Source organism: Raphanus sativus, unplaced genomic scaffold (genome assembly GCF_000801105.2).
Source record: "Raphanus sativus cultivar WK10039 unplaced genomic scaffold, ASM80110v3 Scaffold3336, whole genome shotgun sequence".
Lineage (NCBI taxonomy): Eukaryota > Viridiplantae > Streptophyta > Magnoliopsida > Brassicales > Brassicaceae > Raphanus > Raphanus sativus.
This window is the reverse complement of record NW_026618642.1, coordinates 1-11370: the sequence shown is the minus strand read 5'-3', so window position 1 is coordinate 11370 and position 11370 is coordinate 1. Positions and strand designations below refer to the sequence as shown.

The 11370-nt window shown below is 31.8% G+C and overlaps 3 long non-coding RNA genes across 4 annotated transcripts; 2 read left to right on the top strand and 1 right to left on the bottom strand.

Moving 5' to 3' along the window:
* The first annotated feature begins 1496 nt into the window (after positions 1-1496).
* Positions 1497-4068, top strand: LOC130506518 (uncharacterized). 2 transcript variants are annotated; one of them, XR_008942041.1, is made up of 6 exons: positions 1497-1622; positions 1823-1866; positions 1980-2042; positions 2325-2372; positions 2483-2554; positions 3009-4068. It is a non-coding gene; the product is annotated as an uncharacterized LOC130506518 (long non-coding RNA). The 2 variants fall into 2 exon arrangements; XR_008942042.1 differs by having other exon boundaries at positions 1507-1622; positions 1747-1866.
* Positions 4069-4352: 284 nt separating this feature from the next.
* Positions 4353-4901, top strand: LOC130506519 (uncharacterized). The gene is made up of 3 exons (XR_008942043.1): positions 4353-4489; positions 4577-4619; positions 4720-4901. It is a non-coding gene; the product is annotated as an uncharacterized LOC130506519 (long non-coding RNA).
* Positions 4902-6753: 1852 nt separating this feature from the next.
* Positions 6754-8134, bottom strand: LOC130506517 (uncharacterized). The gene is made up of 2 exons (XR_008942040.1): positions 7737-8134; positions 6754-7079 (listed from the first exon to the last, which is right to left on the bottom strand). It is a non-coding gene; the product is annotated as an uncharacterized LOC130506517 (long non-coding RNA).
* Between the last annotated feature and the right edge of the window lie 3236 nt (positions 8135-11370).

Below are 11370 nucleotides of genomic sequence, written 5' to 3'. Positions count from 1 at the left end.
TGTCAAACCTTTTATAAAGATAAGCAACGGAAGGTCAAAAAACATAATGAAAAGATTTTTTCTTGACATTCTTTAATGCGCAAGTCAGTAACAAAAAAGAACACAGGTAGATATGTCAAAACTAGAAAGAACCAACAACAGAGAGGAAAAGTTAAGTAACCCATAATATGAAAAAGATAACCCGGGTTCAAACCCAACGAGCCACACAGATATAGGCTATTGTTACGGCTCATTTGAATGTCCAGAGAGAGTCTATCTGTGGGCTGTACTTTCATCTAGAAGTTAGGTATGTGTCTTTAATAGACTCGGATTTAATCCTTTTATTTCAAAAAAAAGATGGTATAAAAAATATTATGTCTTCGTTCAAACATTTACCATTGTTGAAGATATTACTATTTCATCGTTAAAAGATGGATTACAGATTTTTAATACTTCATTTTATATTTATGGTAAATGTTTGTAGAGTCTTGAAAAAGAAAACTTAGACTCCAAATTTTTTCAAAAAAATGAAGTATTGAAAAATCTTCCATTTATTCAAGACTTCTACCTATTTTATTTGTCTTTCTTTCCTGTTAGCTAGCAAATTATCTCTAAATGCACAATCCATAGACAATGTAGGGGCTGCCGTAGCTCTTGATACATTTATCTTCTCCACACCCATTGTGTATTCATTCTTGCCTGTCTCATATTTAGGATTAAATTGTTACTCATCGATCAACCTTTGTACAGTAGTTTATACAAGTATTTAAAATTTTCTTTACTCGGAAAGAGGGAATATTAGTTTCTTAAAGATTGTATCATCCTTAGATGAAAATTACATACATAGTACAGATCCCTTATACTAGGTACCATGCTCCATGTTGACAAAAAAAAAGGTACCATGCTCCATAAGTTAACTCGGGCTACTTGGATTTTTCAATTGCTTTGGTTGTCATGTTATTTGATCATTTCATATTATAACAGTATTATCTCTAGATAAACATGACAGATAGAGATTCAGAAAAGGTTCTCTTATAGAACCTGCTGCATAGCCAGATCTTTGGCAGGTGGATCAGTTAACCCAGACAGATTTTATTATATGTATTATTTTATTTGTATTGAAGAAAAAAACTGTAAACATATTGCAAAAACAAATAGTTATTGATTTTGTAAAATATGTTAGTAATGAAACCGACCCTCCTAAAAGGTTTGGCTGACTTCGCCAATGCGGATATATATACGTCTGACACACTACAGGAAATGTGAGTATTAATAGCATCAGACTATAGCGTTTTTGATGTTTCTGCTATTATATACCAACACTGATTTTTTTAATAGCATTTATATATTAAAAACGCTATGTTTGATGTCGCGGGAAAATAATTTGTTTTAGCCGCGTTAATGTGGTAGTATTGGCTCCAATACTTAGAAAAAGGCTCTAACAAATTTTCTCTGATTCACTCTTTTGTATTCTCTCTCTCTCTCTCTCTCTCTCTCTCTCTCTCTCTCTCTCTCTCTCTCTCTCACGAACTCATCGTCTCCATCTCTCCTCCATATCTCACGAAATCATGGCTTCCACCGGACAACACTCCAATCTTAGTCATTCACGGCCAGCTGAGTTAAATCTCCTGGGTATCCCAGTTGTAATTTCTCTATCTCTCTTGCCATTGTCTCTGTTTCCTTTCCGTAGTCCGCTCCCTAAATCCCTCTCTGATTCGAGCAAGAACCCTAATTCTTGATTTGATTTATGATCCATATTTGCTTCAGAGATAGTATTAAACAGAAACCTACTTCATCACCTCTCCCGTCCTCTAAAGTCGTCTCCTTTTCTTCTTCCTCTCAGGCACTTTCTCTGCTCGCCTCAAATCCTGGAGCCATGGCGGAAAGGTTCTCTCTTTTCCCCAATCCTATTGAGAGATTCACTTTTATAATTATCTTTAGTTATCTGATAATTTTTCAGCTCACTAATCAAAACTAACTTTGATCTTTGTTGGGTGCAGACTGTAACAAAGCTGAGGTTCTCAAGGAATGGTTTCTCTGACCAAGCGAAACATACTTTCAAAGTAAACGTATTTTCTTTTTATTTTTTTTGTCTCCTGTTTCACTTGGAATAGAGAGAGATATAATTGTTTTGTTGGAACCCATTTTGTAGAATCTGTTGAAAGTAGATGACTTTTATAGGATTGACTTCCTTCCAACCCGTTTAGTGGTTGCATCTGTAGAATCATTGAGATTTGTTCAAGTCACAGACTCACATTCTTCTCTTAATTGGCTTCCTTCTTTTATCTTATTGCTTTCCCCGATGTGTCTGATTTTTAAAACAAATATACATGTTTTAATTACAGAGATGTCTACCACGTGATGGCTTGGATTAGCATTTCGTTATACACATGGTAAGAGGACGTTTCTGAGCTCAAATTTCTGTTTGCACCTATCTATTTTAGCTACTCTGTGATATGTCACTAAATTTGGAACTATGCTTCTGTCCTGTCTTCACTTGCAGGAAGGTGCCATCATCTTGGAAGTTAGTTATGGTTCTCTTGTGGCGTGTCAATATCCACGACAGTTCAAACTTGTATGTGAAGGATTCTACCCCTATCTTATCTTTTTTTTTCAATGATAACAAAGATCCATAGTGTGGTTGTCGGAGTGTTGTAGGAAACTGGTTCTGCTCTTAGTAGTGTGTGCGTGTTGTGTGACGTTGAGAAGACAAAGTTTGCAGTTTGATATATTGTGTCTCTTTGTTACATCTGAAATCTTGGTTGGAATTTTTTCTGTTCTTAGTTAGTAGTGTGTGTGTTGTGCTATGTTGAAGACAAAGTTTGCGGTTTGGTCCATTGTGTCTCTTCATTGCATCTGAAACTGGTTATGTTCTTAGTTAGTTGTGTGTGTGATGTGTTATGCTGAGAAACTTTTCATATCTATACATTGTTTGGCTTTGTTCACAATGGATGGTGGCTTTTGTGAGATTTAGTTCAACATGGCTTCTTTGCCTTTGATTGTTCTACTTCGTGTTTCCCTTTTTGCAGGGAACAAAAGTTAAAGAGAAAACAAGCTTTACAAGTCTCCCACAAATCTTGCGACTCCTGCTCTTATTTCTGGTGGTGCTTGCCGTGGAGGTGGAGCTGGCTGATCTGATGAATGCATCTTTGCATGCATGGATACAGTTGGCGGTGTAAGATTGCCTTCCGGATACTGTGGCATTCTTGGATTCAAATCTTCCCATGTGACTATTTGAAACAAAGGGATCATGCCAGTATCTTATAGTCTTGATTCTTGGCCCTTGACTCTGTTAATATGGATACATATACATGTGTGAAGTAAACAAAGGGTCATACCAGTATCTTGTAGTCTTGACAATTCGAGCACTATGATTCATGTGACAAATTGCATTTTGTAATAATTTAAAGGCTATGTTTAAAATTTAGGATTTAAACCATAAACTTAAATTAGTGTTTATATTTATAAAGTACCTATTACATTTCAATCTATAAAAAATTGTTTTGTTTGTATAATTTTAATCTTAAACCTAAAATCAAAATTTCAATCATTTTAAAATCTAATCTCAAATTTAAAATCAAAACCTCAGACACTAAATTTTAAATCTAAACCCTAAATCTAATACCCTAAACCCCTAATTCAAACCCTACATATAAGTCAAAAATCAAATTACTACAAATAATATAATTACTAAACTTAAACCTATTCCTTATATAAACAATAACTTTATCAATTTCATTTTATAATATGTATCTTAAGCACAATTCTATTTCACAAACCCTTCAAACCCTAAACCCTCCATCTTAACCCCAAATTTGTAATATATACTTAAAATATATAGAACATTTTAAACTTAAATTATATATTGTCAAAACAAAAAAAGATAACTATATAGATCATAACTTTCAAATACAAAACTATAAATATAATGCCATAAACCACATACTTTGAACATCAAACCCTATATCATAAACACTAATCCTTTCATTTTAAACATGTGATCTTACAATTTTAATTTAAACCATAAAATATAAATATAAAATTAACTAAATACATACAGATTATTTAAAACTAAATATCTTTTTCTTACAAAGTAAAAATATGGTCATTACTAATTAGTTTTAGCTTAAGAATTATAAACAAACAAGTTAAAAGAAAAAGAAAAAGAAAAAGGAAAATTGTCATTGACCAATAAGATGATTTTACACGGATCACAATCTCCACCGTCGGATTAGAATGGACTAAAAGAGATCTAATGGTCTAACTTCTTTTCTTCTCTACTGTGTCTCTCTGTCGATCTCTTCTCTCTACAGATCTCAAAAAAATAGTAATCTTGCATCTTTCTAGATGTCTCTGTTTCTATCTCCTCTCCTCTCTGAGTCCCAAGGGTTTTTACTGATTAGAAGTGTTAAGTTTCGATCTCCTCTCCTCTCCTCTCCTCTCAGTCCCAAGGGGGTTTTCTGATTCAAAGTGTTAAGCACAGACGAAGTCTTGGCAACCATCACGACAGGTAAACTCACTTCCCCTTTCTCTTATCTGTTCTCTCTTTCTTTTCATCTTCCTATATACTTCTAATTGATTTTTTGTTTGTTTACAGATCTAAGACGAAGTACGGAATGAGAAGAAGTCGTGTTAACATAGTTAATTGATTTTGTTTTGTTTTCATCTCTGGCTTCGTCTTTCTCTCTCTATCTCTGTGTTCTAATTCCGGTTTTGTTTTTGTATTCTTTGTTTAAAAAGGCTGAAGAAGCTTGATGGTGGTAGCATCGGCGTCAACAATGGTGGTCTCGACATCATCAATGGTAGTTAGTGCGGTGGAGGAGGCTGTTGGGTGGTGGTCGGCCTCAAAGATAAAGAAACCGAAGGAGGCTGTTAGGTTGATTTTGTTTTTTTAGGTTAGGCTTTAGGTTTACATTTGTAAACCGGGTTTTGTAAACCGTTGTAAACCGGGTTTTGTAAACTGGGTTTTGTAAACCAGAATTTATTTGTAAACTAGAATTAAATTACTAAATAAATTTTGATTTTTAGTTATGAATTAATTGGCTTATTTAAATATAATCATTAACTATTTTTTTGTTTAATTATATTTGGTGGTTTTAAATTTTAAATATTAATTAATTGTTATTCCCGTATATAAAAGCGAATTATATATTATTTTACAATAGCATAGAAATTATCGCTATCTTTGTTTACTTAACTATAGCATAAACGAAAACCGCTATTAAAAGTACCAGACTTTTTATAACGGGCGATGTCAGAGCGGTGAAGGAAGCGCTATGCTTTTCTTTACATAGCGTTTTCCGTCCGCTAAGACTACCCATATTTCCTGTAGTGACAATCTCCATTTCTATTCTGACCGACATTTGTGTGATCACACAAGCAGCAACAAGATTATAATTAAGATGGTTTTATCCATCAAACCAGCTATTTGAACCATTTCAGGATTGGTCCAAAAAGTTATGTTAAATAGATTACAAAAAGAAGTTTGTCTAGTTTGACCATAAGATGTATGTTTCTTGAGGAATAGCATGCTGACGACTTGCATGACGATCATGTGTATATAGTCGACTGGTGCGTTTCTTTTGATACTTTATAGTACATCGATTATACTTCGAGTAGTTTCATAAACTATATATTTACAATTCAGATGCCTCACACGTGTACAGTTTTAAAATCACAAAACATCCCAAAACCTCACTTTTGTTGTTAATCACGATTAGCATATTTTTAAGGCATCGTATCAACCATAATAAACCACACATTCGATACAATAATGACTATTTATGTGGTCCCTAATCCATTCATTGTCCTCATTTTCCTCCCATTTTTAGACCAATGTACCATTTATAAATTTGAAATAACGCGTATTGCATGCGTGTAACAGTCAAGTCGCCACAAACACTCCGATTAGTATTTAACTTAATCTCGATTTTGCTAAAGATACTACTGTTAATTAATAATAGTACAAGAGAAGAAGGCGAGAGAAGAAGTTGAAGTAAAACCAAAGTTTCATGGAGACAAATAAGATATGCATGTTTCCTCCAATGATGTTAGTTTATTTGTTAAGATGAAACGCCATTGGAATTTGATAATCACATTTATTAATTACAATATTGATTATTTGCACTGTATATAAATATGGTTATTAAGTATTTAAATTAGTCTTGTGACAAAAAAAGTATTTAAAATAGTCAAAGTATATACTATGAAATGCTATCAAGTTGATCTGTTTACTAAAAATACAATGAATACATTTTATTTTTATAAAATTAAAATAAAACGAATACATTTTATTTAGAACTTTTTTTTCTGTTTAATCACCTTAGGAGTTAGGAACAAGTGTAAAATAAATATTTGTAACTTTCTTCCAAAAAATGGACTTTAACTCTGATACTATATCGAAAGTGATTAGGGATTTGACTTTCAGAGCTTTAAAGACTTTACAATGATCTAAAGTTTCTAAAGGCAATAATTTTATCAATCACAATTTGGCTTTCATAAAATCTCTCAAAGTTTCTAAAAACTCAAAGCCTCAACTTCTCTTTTCCCTTTACGTTGCTTTACCTTTTCTAAAAGTTAAAATTTGTGACTTTTATTTTTTTCTAAATCCACAACCCAATATTTTTGTAAAGTCATTTGTTTAAAAGTCTTGGCAGTCAAAGTCCTAAACAATCACATATGTTTGAGAGTATAAGAGCATCATTATCAATAGAACTTTTTAGGTGGTCCTTAGTATTTTTTATTATTATACTATAGTTAGGGACAATGTTAAGAGACTTTAAGTAAAGTAGTGATTATTGGTAGGACATTTTGTAATCTCTTAGGTTAAACAAGAACAAATATGGTTAAACATAAACACTACAAAAGAACAAATATGGTTAAACAAATAGGATGAGAAACCCGCAAGGCATTACAATAAGCACTTAAACATAACAAGCTGCAAAGTACTAGCAACCACACTCCTGCAAATGCAAAAAACATCCACACACACCAAATAGAAGAGGTGGTACCCACGTAGCCAATAGGAACAGGTGATGAAAGCTGGAGGAATAGCCAGGTTCAGCTAGATTTGCTTCCATAGCAACCTCTCCTTGTTGCGCCTGCAACAAACATACACTAGTATTAGTGACACATTATATCGACAAATACAAAGTAGCAAGCAACCAACAATAATCAAGGAGTGAATCTAAAGCCTACAAACGTAATCTGCAAGTTTCAATAGCTACTAACAGTTACTTGATTGAACTGCACTCAGACTTTCTGATATATAGTTCCTCCCACTTAGAAACATTCAGACTCTATTAATACCAGGTGCACAATAGGAAAGGAAATCAAAGTCAACACCTTTCAGTGAAAAACATATCCACAAATCAAATACAGAAATTGTTGTTCTGTTCCATTGATGACAAATTGCCACCATATGTACACTCACTTTGTCAATGTAGATTAGCCTCATAAATAATTCAGTTAAATGAAACACAGAAACCAAAACCAATGGTGCCAGTTTCCTATTGAACACACATATACAAAATCAAAAACAGAAACTGATGTTCTTTTCTATCAATTCCAGATGCACAATAGTAAAGGAAACCAAAGTTAACACCTTTTAATTAGAAAAAAAAACAAATCCACAATCAAATACAGAAACTGCTGTTCTGTTCCATAGAAAGACAAGCTACCACCACATCTACTCCCACTTCGTCAATTTTGCCTCGTAAACAAGTGTTTTTTTTTGTTTATTATCAGTAGAGTCTTACCTTGACATTATGAAGAGCTCTCAGCTGAATACGCGGCGAAACATCAACACTGCTCTTAACAAAAGTGTTCTTCTCCTCGATATCATAGAGAACAGAGACGTATTTGGAAGTGAAAGAGACCTGAGGCTGAGAAAGGCGGAGCAAGGCGGTGGTGGTGGTTCAGAGGTTGGTGATTGAAGGGCCAGAGAAGGAGGAGGAGGGGAAGTGGCAAGAGAAGGAGGAGGAAGGGGAAGTGGTTCAGAGGCTTTGAGAAGATGACGCGTGGCGTTAAGGACGCAACCAAAAACTTCTTAATTAAGGACAATCTGCTCCGTTTCTTCAGTATTTAGGCCTTTTTTGATTTAAATTTGAGCCCAAATAATCTAAGATATGGGGCTAAGGACACCGATATTTATGCTCTAAGACCAATAGACAAAACAAATTCCAGAACTTCAGAATGAGAGATATGAGAAACGCACATTTGATAAACTTTAGTGTTGTAGGAATGGTTTTTTCTTTTTTTTTTGAGAAAAGTGTTGTAGCCTTGTAGGAACGTTGAAAAAACTGATTTTGAACTTTTCTCTTTATATCTCCCTATCTTTGTCTCAGCGCAGGTATTTCTTCTAAGCTTCTTTTGTTAGAGAGACAACAAGAGAGACATATTTTTTCTTCTTAACAAACATTTTCTTTTCTTTAACGACTGATTAAGACTAACTAGTTACTCTTATTTTTCTTAGTGTGTAGTAATTTTTGGCTATACAACTTTTGGCTCTTTTTCGTTGACCTTTCTTCTTTTACATGTTTAATCAAATGATACAATTCAAACAGTTTTGTTGTTAAAAAAATAGTTTTTGTTGTTGTGTATTTGATATGCATCTGAATATTGTATATAGGCCTTGATTGACTAAGCAGTAGTAGTAATCTACAGAAGCATGATGTGCAGAAGTTGTATGTTTTCATTAAACTGTTTTTAGTAAAACGATTGGTAAAGCAGTAACAACATGCTATTTAATATTATTATCAAACTAGTATATAATAATATGATATATCTTTATAAATAAAGTTGGATTTTTTCTCCTTGTGGGGAATAATGACACATGGCACTCCTGATGTGTTTTTGGTTTGGTGTCTCGATTAGCCTTGCATTTTTGACACTAGATTTGGTATGGACTTTAATTTTTATTCCAGGCCTAGAGTTGTCTTAGATTATCTCATGCACATGAGAATCTTAGTTTGTTTACGAAACAAGATGCGTAGGATAGTGTTTTTTTAATTATTAAACATGATAGTGTTTCTGGTCAATCAACATGATACTGTTTGACAACCCCTCCTCACTCTGTCTTTGAGAATCTAGACATACAAATAAGAGTGTCCGCTTCGTTGATATACATCAGTTGCTACTTCTTAAAACATTTTAATCCAAAGAGAAATACATCTCTATCGCCACCATGAAAAGCACACAGAACAACCATAAAAAGACATGTTAGTATATTACAGATAGTTAAGTTAAGTTCGTGCATAACAATTTCTTCGTACATTAATTTAGTTAATGGAATAGACAGTAGAATTATCAAAAACAGTGAGTTTACAAACTAAACGGAAAAATGATCTAATTAAAAACGTACAGAGCCATAATATCATTATACTTTTATTTTCGCTAAAATGCTAATATCATAAAATGATGTTTAGATTTACAACATGTGCAATCTAGAACTACTCTTTCAAGGAAAAATAAAGGAAAACAAGATAGAGCAAGATTCTTCCTTGAGAAGATAGGTGCACTTCACATCTCTGTTTATTCATCTTCGCAATTCCTGCTGGTGTGATGGCGCAATTGTTATGGAGCACATTGTTCCTCTGTTTCCAGAGGTGGAAGACGGAATTTGGACAGCCATTATACGTTCACGCCACATCGTTCACTTATGACAGACATGGTGTCTTAATAGAAATGAAGCAGACTCAACTATTTTAATAGGAATGAAGCGTTGACATGGTTTTTCTTATAAAATGAATCACTTCATAATCATTAGGAACCAACCAAGTAAATCATAAATGGTGACAAGTTACGTGTCAACTAAAGGAATAACATCAACAGCGTTTTGTATTGATTCACATTTAAGAAGAAATAAACTATGTTCTGAATAATAGGTCCACAAGATTTCAAATTATTTACCATCAATAAATTTATTTAAAATTGTATGTATACTGTTGGAAAAGAAAAATTGTATGTGTACCAAAATAAAAATAAAATGCCTAAATATGTATATAGTTAGAGTGCAAGTGTTAAGCTAAGCTTGGTATAACCCTTTCAATTAAAAAATCAGAATTTTTATATTCGATAGCCAAACAGAATATTTATTAAATTAAATCAAAATTAAATATGTTAATATGTAATAATCAAATTAAAATTAATTTAGAAGCAACATTTTGAAAAAAAAATCCAAAAACTTTATACCAAATAACAAAATAATTAAAACACTATAAACCCAGATAGTAAAGTAAATATTAGAATATCTTCTAAGATTTTAAGCTATATATATAGCTAAGTCAAACTTTAACAAATATTGTTATGTGTGTTTAAAAACAAATATTGTTATGTAAGAATGTCAATGAAAATATAGATAACGACTTTTAGGATAATGAAAAAATGAACGATTTGAATGCATTTTTTTCAAAAAAAATACGAATAATTACTTTTAGAATGGTTTAATTTTGTACAAGGTAAGCTGGAAACCCTATAGCCTCAAAATTTAAAGCTCGGAAGACATTTTTTTTTTGCTTTACATAGATAGTGTGAGGTGTGTTTTAGGATTAATTGGATACTGGTTTAGGATTTTAGTTCTAATTTTACGTGTGATAGCAAACTAAAATTATTACAAATATTTATTTTGTAATATATGCATATAAGTTTTACCGATTAATACTAAACAAGTACAGCTTGGGAAGTAAAAAAAATCTAGATTAGCGAAAACAATGTTGTGATTTATACTATGTGATAGACACATATCTAATATAAAATAAATAACAGATAAAAATAATCCAAATCAACTTATAAATTTAATTAATAAACAAATTATAAAAATATCTACTTTTTAATTTTACAAAAGAAATATAGTTTAGTACACAAAAAACCTAAAACTAAACTTTATAAATTATGAACTCTATAAATTAATAAATCATAGTTACAATATTATTAATTTATAGAGTTTTTGGTATATTATTTTCCTGCTTTCAAAGAATTATTTAGGAATTGCATTAAAAACATAACAAATATGTGATATACAATTTAAAAATCCAAATAATCTATAAAATATAGATAAACTATAAAGACATAGATAATTTATGCAATTGAAGGTAATCTTTGACAAATAACAATGTTAGACGTATTGAAATACTTGAAATGAAGTCTTTTGTTAGCCCATCCGCTCAAGTGTTTATTTACAATATATACATTAGAATTTATAACATATGTTAAATAAATATGTCATAAAATTTGATAAACATTCCGCGCGAAGCGCGGACAAACCACTAGTAATATATATATGTTAAAAAATTTATATGTATTTATTTCATTGAATATATTTTAATATATATTAATATACAAATTAATAGAAAAATATATATTTTATTTATTTTATTTGATAATATCCAACTT